Raw genomic sequence first — 9,961 nt, forward strand, 5'->3', positions numbered from 1 at the left:
GAAGCCAGGGAATGCTACTCAACACCATACAATGCACAGGATGCCCTCAAAACAGAGCTTCCCGTCATGTCTGCAGTGCGGGGGTAAGAAGACCCTGGTTTGACCCCATAGCTAAGCAAGGACTTAGTATCAGATCTAAAAGGACTCTGAAGGGCGAAAATTTTATTCATATCTTTCTATTTTCTCCCTGCTCCCCTCCTGGAAGAACCAAGGAATCCCCTGCCAAGATCCATCAAATGTCTACCTTGGGACCGGTGGCTGGAGGGGAGAACCCACTTCCTGGTGTCCCCACTGCAGCCCAGATCCGCAACACTGCAGGGCCCTTAGAGTCCAACCCCGTGTGTTTCTCCTCTTAATTTGCAAAGCATCGCCTGGTGTCCTGATCTATTGCATACAACAACACTCGGGGTGGGGGGTGGCTGGGGGTGAGTATAGCTCAGTGGTAGAGCACATACCTTGCGTGCATGAGGCCCTGGGTTCAATCCCCAGTACCTCCATTAAGAAAAACTAACAAATAAGTAAACCTAATTACCTTCCCCCCCCAAACAAACAAATGACACTCTGGGAAAACATCCTGCTTGAAGCTGGTCGCTCTCTTTTTCTCTTTTCTAAATAAAAACGCAGATTAATATGTGTTTTAGTTTAACTTTTTTTTAAAGATATCTTTCCATCCCTGGATGTCCCACTCAAGCTAGCCAAGAGTCCCTGTTTTGCTGATTCTTTTTTTAAATGCTCTTTGACAAGTTGTTAAAAGCAATGCCTAGATTTTCTGCATCTAAAGAATGAATCTCTTCAGCATATGTTTCTGCTTATCTTCAATTTCTCAAAATGCAAAAACATGTACAGGTAGGGACATAGAATGGTACAGCTGCTGTGCAAAACATTTTGGCAGTTTTTCAAAAAGTTAAACATAGAATTACCCTATAATCCAGCAACTCCACTTCTGGGTAAATATGGGAGAGAGAGGCAATTGGGGACTTGAACACTCACATTCATAGCAGCATTATCCACAATAGACAAAGGGTGGAAACAACTCAAGTATTCATAACCAGATGATGGATAAACAGAATGTGATCATCCATACAACGGAATATTACTCAGCCATGAATTCGAAGGAGATTCTGACACCTGCTACAACATGGATGAACCTTGAAGATATGATGCTTAATGAGAGAACCAGACACAGAAGGACACACAGTGTCTGATCCCACTCACTGGAGGTCCCTGGAGGAGTCGCATCCATAGAGACAGAAAGCAGGTGGTGGGGGCCAGGGGCTTGGGGAGAGGATGAGGAGTGCCTGCAAATGGGTATGGGTTATAAAAATATTCTGGGGTTATAAAAATGTTCTGCAAATAGAGTTGATGGTTACACAACATCGTGGATGTACTGTCTATAAAACTGAATTGTACTCTCTAAATGGTTAATTTTATATTACGTGAAATTCACTTAAAAAAAACAAACAGGAGGGGATGGGCGGATATAGCTCACTGGTACACTAGGTGCTGGGCGTGCACAAGGTCCTGGCTTCAATCCCCAGTACCTCCATTAAGGGGGCAGGTGTGGAGAAAAAGGAAAAAGAGACATAAAAGAGAGAAAGGAAATGACCCTTCTCTCCCTACCTCTTGTTCACACGCTGCCTTCATCTCCTTGCAGGACAGGGACAGACAAGATTTCTGAAATCCTCTCTCTGCAACCCAAGAGAGGCCGGCTGGCTCCCAACCCAGGGGTCCCCTGTGTGGTCCCCTTACCCAGGGACCCTGCTGTCAGGCTGTCTGTGTAGACGCATGTTGCAGCCTCTACATCAACACGAATAACTTCACTTTGGGAAAGAAAACCAGCAAAGACCGGCTAAGTCTTTCTAACGAGTCATGCATCAATTCTGTGCATCCAAAGGGCAGTGCTGAGTTGGGAGGGGGAGGCCTGTGGGGAGTGGGCAGAGCAGGGTGCACAACACAGATCAGCTGTTTGCTGGGCTAAGGGGCATCTCTTCTCCCCTGGTACCACCTGGCCACGGGCATGGATACAGCCGAGAGGGTGAAACTGGAGGCAGGGCATTGACTCCCAGGTATATACCCAAAGGAATTAGAACAGGGACTCAAATACTAGTACATGGATGCTCGTAGAAGTTCTACCCACAATAGCCCAGAATGAGAAGCAACCTAAGTGTCCATCAACAGATGAGCAGATGAACAGAACAGGGTCCCTCCTTACACTAGCATGTACTCCACACTGGTCCCGCATCCAAGACAGAGGAGCTGTCTGTGCTTATGTTTCTAGGACTGGGATTAGGGTGGGAATGGAAATGGATTGGCATCTCCTTATGGGAAGCCCCACAGAGGCCAGGCACCTATAAGTGGTGTCTATGTTCTACCCACTTCAGATCCAGCACAGCCTTCTGGACCTGGTGCCCTGATGTTTGTGGGAGACTGTTCCTCTCACGACTCTCAGTCCACGTGGTTCCAGGGACTCCACTATCAGCTTGGCCACATCAGTCAGGGAAGTTCCCTCACCCTGGCCACAATGATTGGCTCAGGAACAAACAGGTGACTCAGGTGGGACCAGTGAGAGTCAGCGGGGACTTCATCTGAAATATAAGCAGAGTCACTCATTGTGCCACAGGGTGGAAGCCTGGAGATGCTAGGAGTCACTGTTAGCAACTAACAGTTGAGCTTGTCTGAGAATGAAGTCAAAACAAAGAGGGCAGATCCTCAAGAGAAAAAAAGGTCGTGCCTCCACAACACTGCTTAACACCTGGATCCAGCCATACCTGAATCAGGATCCTCTTTTTGTTTGTTTTGTTTTGTTTTGTTTTGGTTTTTTGGTTTAAGCTAATTTGAGTCACAGCTTCAGTCTTTTATCAACCAACAGCCTCGACTGGTACTGTCCCTTTTGTTTTGACATTGTTCATCATTCAGCACCTCTCACAAGAAATGTGACCTAGAAAACTCACGGTGGCATGTTTGTGTCCAGCGCCAAAAAGTTGCAAAACCATGGACTCGGCTCCCCAACTGTAAGGTTAATAGCAGAAAGCGCCCTGGAGTCAGTCAGAACAGAAGCTCAGGTCGGCTGCCAGCCATAAGCTCTCCCACCTCTGCAAGGCAATCAACAAAAGAGTCCTGGAGAGGAGAGAGGCTGCCCTCCAAGTGTCCCCTATCTCCATGAGGCTGGGGCCAAAATCAACAGTCCTCGCGCCAAGTTGTGTGGCTTGTGTTTTTCTGGCTGTTTATCCTGTTGACTTTCTGAGGTTGCCCCGGGCAGCTGGATGGACCCCAGGTATTTCCCGCCTCTATGGTGATCTTCCTGGAAGTAGGCTGGGGGGATTCCCTTCAGTTGCCCAGGGAAGGCAGATGAAAGGCTGCTGGAGTCTGACAAGGAGTGGAAAGCTGCCATCTGCGGCTTCCCAGAGGCTTTAGGACACTTCACTGCTCCCAGCAGGTCTCTCAATGAGTGAATCCCTGCCTACCCACCCAGACTCTAAGAGGACTCCATGACCCTATCTCTCTCTCACACCCCCCCCAACCATCTGTCATTTGGCAATTTCCCCCCAGGGTGGTAAACATTTTGTTTCTGAAAAGCAAACTCAAATGTCACAAAATTCAAAAACCCAACCTCTTTGCTCACAACCCTTTACCTCTTAGTTCACACACAATTATGACCTACCTGGTTCTCTGCTTTCTCAGGCCTCAGATGCTGATGTTAATGGTAATAATTCATCACGGTTAACATCTCCTGAAGGCTTATTTGGAACAGACACCATTCCAAACTCTTTGATGGTCTCACGTAGTCCTTTCAACAACTCTGTAAGACCGTACCACTAGTAACCCATTTTCAAGATGAGGAAACAGACACCGTCTCCTAGGCACCCAGCTCTCTCGGTCCCATCCGTGTCCTTTTGATTATTCTACATTAGGTGTAGGTTTACGCCGGCACCTCCCCGTGACATCCGGGTAGGGTCCTGCTGCGCAGCCGCCCACCGCAGCTCTGTCGTGGCCTGAAACAGGTCCCGGCACAGATGGGAAGACCATGAACATTTGTCCCTGAGTTTTGCTGCCATGGAATGACCTCTTCCCATGTCTGGGGGCTGGAAATGCACCCCACCAGGCACACGGTCTAACTGACCCTCCTCAAACCCTGGCCACGCGGGAGTGGGGGCCAGAGAGGAGCCCCCATCTCCTAGTCTCTCCTAGCCCGCTCTTTTATTGCCTTCTCCCCATTTACACTACCTGGTGATACCTTACTTATCTAGAACGTCCGCACCAGGATGGCTGGAAGTTTTGATACTGTGACAACCCCATGGCCTGGCCGGGAGTGAGAACACGGTGCACCTGAGTGGACACCATGATTACTGTTGTGCTGGCGAGCGGGATCGCATGGCCCACGCAGCCCCCGGGGCGGCCGGCACCCCTTCCTCGACCCTCCGAGATCAAGCGGGCACTGTCGCCACCTACCGACCAAAGGCAGCACGGTCCGAACCCCTGGCTTCAGGCCGGATGAGGAGCTGCAGTTATATGAGCGCTTCCCAAGAAACACCCACACCCACCGCTCCTGGCTCCCTACACTCGGAGGGAGGGGCCCGGTTGCAGGTCGCAGCGAGGCCGGCACCGCCCGACAGTAGCGGTTCTCCAAGCGGAATCCCCAACACCAGTAGCACCTGAGGTCCTTCAGAAATGCGGATTTTTGGACCCCACTCCCGACCTGCTGAATCAGAAACTGGGATCTGGGCTGGGCCGTTGGCGCTTCCAAGCCCCCCCCCCCCCCCGGGGATTTGGCTTTAGGCCCTGAGCAGCAGTTTGCAACCACGCTTGCTCCTTCAACATTTGCAATGTCTGGGGACATCTGTGGGTGTCACAAGTCGGGAAGTTTCCCGGCATAGAGCGAGTGGGCACCAAGGACGCTGCTCAACACCCCATGGGGCTCAGGAAGGCCCCGCCTCAGAGAACGACTTGGCCCCAGATTTCAGCAGTGCCGAGGTTAAGAAGCCCCGCAGTATTGGGGGGTGTGATGGAATCCTACTCAACTGAATCCCTGCTCACACTACACACACCACGATAAATCCCAGAAGGTCAGACGGTCTAGAGTAGGGCAACCCCCAGCGACTCTGAGTCATCGCCTCTCCCTCCCCCTCAGGTGCATATTTAAATGTGTGCGGAATCCTAGGACCTCAGTAGGTCATGGAACCATCTCCTAGGGAGTCCCTGGAATCCCCTAATCCAGTGGGCCCCCCCCCATGGGGGACCCTGCCAACTCCCCAGGGGACGCTAGTAAATTTCTGGGGACATTTATGGCTGTCATGACGGGGGGGAGGGGGTTGTGGCTGGCATCGAGTGGGTGAGGCCAGGGGTGCAGCTGCGCACCCCGCAGCGCACAAGACAGCCCCCACAACCAAGAATCATCCACCCCAAGTATCCTAGTCTAAAACTCCTGCCCCAGATGGAGCCAAGCAGATATGCTAATCATAGTGGGGAATCTTGGGCAAGGGTCTTGGGGCTCCGAGTCTCAGTTTTCCCAAGTGTAATTTGGGAATGATGACAACACCTACTGACCTAAGGTTGTTGCGAAGACGGGACCAGCGTGGACAAGGAAGAAACCAGTCCCTGGTTCTGGGGGGAATCTACAGGGCGGCAGACACCTCCCCTAAAACGGAGGACCGTCCCGGACTGGGGGAAATCTACTTAAGGAGATAGGGAAACTTTTGCAGAAGTCCAAGCCCATGTGCCAAGGGCTGGGGGAGCCTCCTTGTCCTCCCGCCCCACTGCTGGGTCCTCCGGGCTGTGCGGTCCCAACGCCAGGTCGCGTTTCTTCGGTAAGGCTCCAGGAACGCGGAGAGCGACTTGCTGCACGTCCCGCCCCCTCCCGAGAAGCCCGCTTTCATTGGCTCCTGGGCAGCGGTGGCGGGGGCCGATTGGCCGAGAGGTGTGCCGGGGCGAGTGATAGACGGGTCGGGGGCGGGGCCCCCGGGGGGCCTCCGGAAGTCCTCCGGGAGTCCTCCGCATTTTCCGCGCGCGCAGGTTCGCCAGGCCCCGGACTCTAGCCTGGGGGGCGGGGAAGGGGCGGGGAGGGGGCGGCAAAGCACCCCACCCCAACGGAATTGCCCCGCCCGCAATTCGGGGCGGAGACCCCAGCTGCCGGGAGACTCCCTGTCCTGCTCTCACTGTTTTCCTTTCTCAGATGGGGAAACTGATGCTTATTCAAAATGTTATTTCCTCTACCGTTTTTTGCATTACTTTTGATTTTTAAATATATTGCAATAAAATAGTAGTTACCTCTATGACTGAGTTTTGCTGGCGCGACCCAAGTCCAGCTCTGCAGAGAAGGACCCAGGTAAGTGATCCTACTGGGTCCGCTGCGGCTTTTTGGGCTGAGGGCAAGTCACCCTTTAACATTCCCACCTGCGGCGTGTGGAGTTCTGATTTCTTCACACCCTCACCAACACTTGTCATGATCTGTCTTTGAGTTTATTTTATTTTATTTTATTTTTGGTTGGGAGGAGGTAATTAGGTTCATTTAGTTATTTAGAGTATTGGGGATTGGACCCAGGACCTCGTGCTTGCTAGGCACGCACTCTACCGCTGAGCTATAACCCCCCCCCCATCTATTTTTTGAATGCAGCCATCCTGGCAGGCATGAGGTGCCACCTCACTGTACTTCGGGTCTGCATCTCCCTGGCGGCTCATGATGTTGGAATGCTGCTATACTCCAGGCTCTTTCTTAGGCCCCGGACTTGGTCCCTGCTCCAGGAGCGTTCCTAAGCAGCGGAAGGAGACAGGTGAAGTAAAATAAAGCTGAGAGCGCAGAAGTAGACTGAGTGCTTACCATGAATGTGGTCCCGGGTTCAATTCCCCGTACCTGTATTAAAAAAAATAAACAATAAGAGGCCATTTCCAATAGTCACAGTAAGCACTCTACGGGGACTGCAACGTGGGTGGTAACGTGGTGAGCTGAGTGGTCGGGGATGGCATCTTTGCAGAGGCGACACTTTCCCTGAACCCAGAAATGATGAGTTTTCTGTGCGAAGAGCATTCCCGGCAGGACCTGACTCTGCGTGTTGAAACCGGGAAGATCCCACAGGTTGGAGTTGGGAGAAAACAGGGGCGCGTGGAAGAGATAAAGCCAGGGGCCAGAGAGCTTGGCTACTTTGCTAAACCACTGGGCAGTTTGGACGAAATCTAAACTCAGGTATATTCCGTGACTCAGCAAATCAATTCCTGAATGCATAGGTGCCTGTTACGGACTGAATTGTATTCCCCAAAATGTGTCGTCCATGGAAGCCCTAATCTTCACCTGTACTTCAGAATGTGGCTGTAGTTGGAGGCAGAGTCTTTTTTTTTAATTGATATATAGTCAGTTACAATGTGTCAATTTCTGGTGTACAGCACAATGTCCCAGTCATACATATATATACATATATTCGTTTTCATATTCTTTGCCATTAAAGGTTTTTATGAGATTTTGAATATAGTTCCCTGTGCTAAACAGAAGAAATTTGCTTTTTATCTATATTTTTATATAGTAGTTAATATTTGGGAATCTCAAACTCCCAAATTTATCCCTTCTCACCTCCTTTCTCCACAGTAACTATTAGATTGTTTACTATGTGGAGGCAGTCTTTACAGAGTTAATTAGAGTGAAATGAGGTCTAGACCCTAATCCCATCTGACTGGTGTCCTTAGAGGAAAAGGAAATCAGGACACACACACACACAGGGACACCCATGTGAGGATGCAGGGAGAAGACTGCCCTCTGCACAGAAGGGAGCGAGGCCTCAGAGGGGACCAGCCCCACCCACACCTTGATCTCTGGAGCCAAGAACTGGAGTGGATAAAGCCAGCACAGAGACAATGTGTGGTGTGACTCTGATTGCAGAAGGTACAAAATCAGGCAAAATGCATCAGAGGAGATGGGAAGTCAAGCAGTGGTAACCTCCAGGAGGGGAGGGACAGGGACAGGGCAGGGGGAGCCTCTGAGGTAGAGGTAGAAGTGGGTCACAGTGCATGGGTGTGTATGCATTTGTGTGCATTTTGTGTGCATTTTGAAGTGCTATTTTTAAGAGCAGTTTTAGGTTCCTAGAAACATTGAGTGGAAGGTACCGAGATTTCCCATTACCCCTCCCCACCATGCACAGCCTCCCCAACTCTCAACGTCCCCCACCAGAGGGGCACATTTGTGACCAGGATGAACCCACTGGGATTCACTCTTGGTGGTGAGCATTCTGCGGGTGTGGACAAACTCGTGGCAAGATGCATCTACCATGACGGTATCAGGTATTAGCAAGAGTCTCTTCGCTGCCTTGAACCCCTCTGTGCCCCACCTACTTGTCCCCTCCCTACCCCAACCCCTGGCCACCAGCAATCTTTTTGCTGTCTCCCCAGTTTTGCTTGGATGAGTGCCATTTCACTAAGCTCTGCAGTTCACATTTGTGCATGTTACAGTCTGTGAGTTGTATCTTCTTTTGTTTTGATATCTTCTTTTTTTTTAAACATTCTTCCTAGATGTGTCTGTGGGGGTGTTTCAGGCGAGGTGATCGTTTGAATTGATGGGCTCTGTAAAGCAGATGGCCCTCGCCAAAGTAGGCACCAACCAGTCCATTTTGGACTTGAATACAAAGCAAAGCAAAAGAAGGGAGAATTTGTCCCATGAGCCTGATGGCCAGCGGGAACATCAGTCACCTCCTGCCCTTGGCTTGGGACTTGCAGCGCCAGGTATCTTGTGCCACCTTTGCAGATGGCAGATCCAGATGTTATAGCCTCCACAATCCTGATGAGACGTCTGTATAGCAGTATCGTACCATTTATGTCCTTATATTATCGGTTCCGTTTTTCTGGAGAACCCTAAAATAAGCTCCCAGGGTGGTCCTCCTGCACCTCTTTATTTGGAAACCCAACTCCCGAGGTGGATAGGTGGGGCGGTGGTGCTGGGTCTGGCTGTGTAGATGGCAGGAGGGTGCTGGCTTCCAGGGGAGGGGCTTCCTTAGAAAAGTCCCCGTGCCTCCTGGCACTCATTATTCACTCCTGTCCCATCTCCCCTCCCAATCAGCTGGGCAAGCAGTGCTATTTTCAGATGCCCCCCCCAACTTCCTTCCTCCCCGTGTCAGGAACCCACTTCCTGACTGGGTCTCTCTCTCTCCCCTCTGGGTGGGGCAAGGACAAACTTGCACCTTGGAGTTTTTCTCCACCAGCCCCAGGGTCCCAGAGCCTTAACTTGGGTCTCCCTGTCCTCTCCCCAAACCAGGACTGGCCACCTAATGTGTAGATCCCAGCCCCAAAGGAAAATACAGACCCCCTGGTTCAAGGATTGTTAGGAATTCCAAGACACAGGGCACAGAGCAGTAGGGCATGGGGCAGGGGGCCCCTTCTGAGCTTGGGGCCCTGAGTGACTTTCAGCTCATGGTTTCAGCGCATGGAGCTAGCATTGCCTCAGCCACCTCCCACCTTGTGGTTTCAGGAAGTTTTATTTATTTATTTTTATTGTGGTAAAATACATCGCAAGACTCACCATCTCAACCATTTTTAAGAGCACAGCTCGGTGGCATTAAGCACATTCACACTGTTGTGCGACCCTCCCCACCATCATCTCCAGGACTTTCTCATCTTCCCAAGTTGAAACTCTGTCCCCATGAAACACTGACTCCCGACCCCCTCCCCCAGCCCCGGCCCCACCATCTGATGTGACTCTCCCAGGGACCTCCTGTGAGTGGGATCAGACAGTATCTGTCCTTCTGTGTCTGTTTCTCTCCCTGAGGATCATGTCCTCAAGGTTCATCCATCATCTGTATTGTAGTCAGTGTCAGAATCTCCTTCTTTTTTTTTTTTTAATGGAGGTACTGGGGATTGAACAGTGGACCTCCTGCATGCTAAGCATGCATGCTACCACTAAGCTATTATCATCCTCCTAGAATTTCCTTCCTTTTTAAGGCTGGATCACACTCCAGTGTGCAGATGGACCTCGTTTTGTTCATCCTTT

At 51.0% G+C, this 9,961-nt stretch overlaps 1 non-coding gene across 1 annotated transcript; it reads left to right on the forward strand.

Moving 5' to 3' along the window:
• Positions 1 to 422: 422 nt before the first annotated feature.
• TRNAA-UGC (transfer RNA alanine (anticodon UGC)) lies at positions 423 to 497 on the forward strand. Its single transcript has one exon. It is a non-coding gene; the product is annotated as a tRNA-Ala (tRNA).
• Positions 498 to 9,961: the final 9,464 nt, after the last annotated feature.

Source organism: Camelus bactrianus, chromosome 22 (assembly GCF_048773025.1).
Source record: "Camelus bactrianus isolate YW-2024 breed Bactrian camel chromosome 22, ASM4877302v1, whole genome shotgun sequence".
Lineage (NCBI taxonomy): Eukaryota > Metazoa > Chordata > Mammalia > Artiodactyla > Camelidae > Camelus > Camelus bactrianus.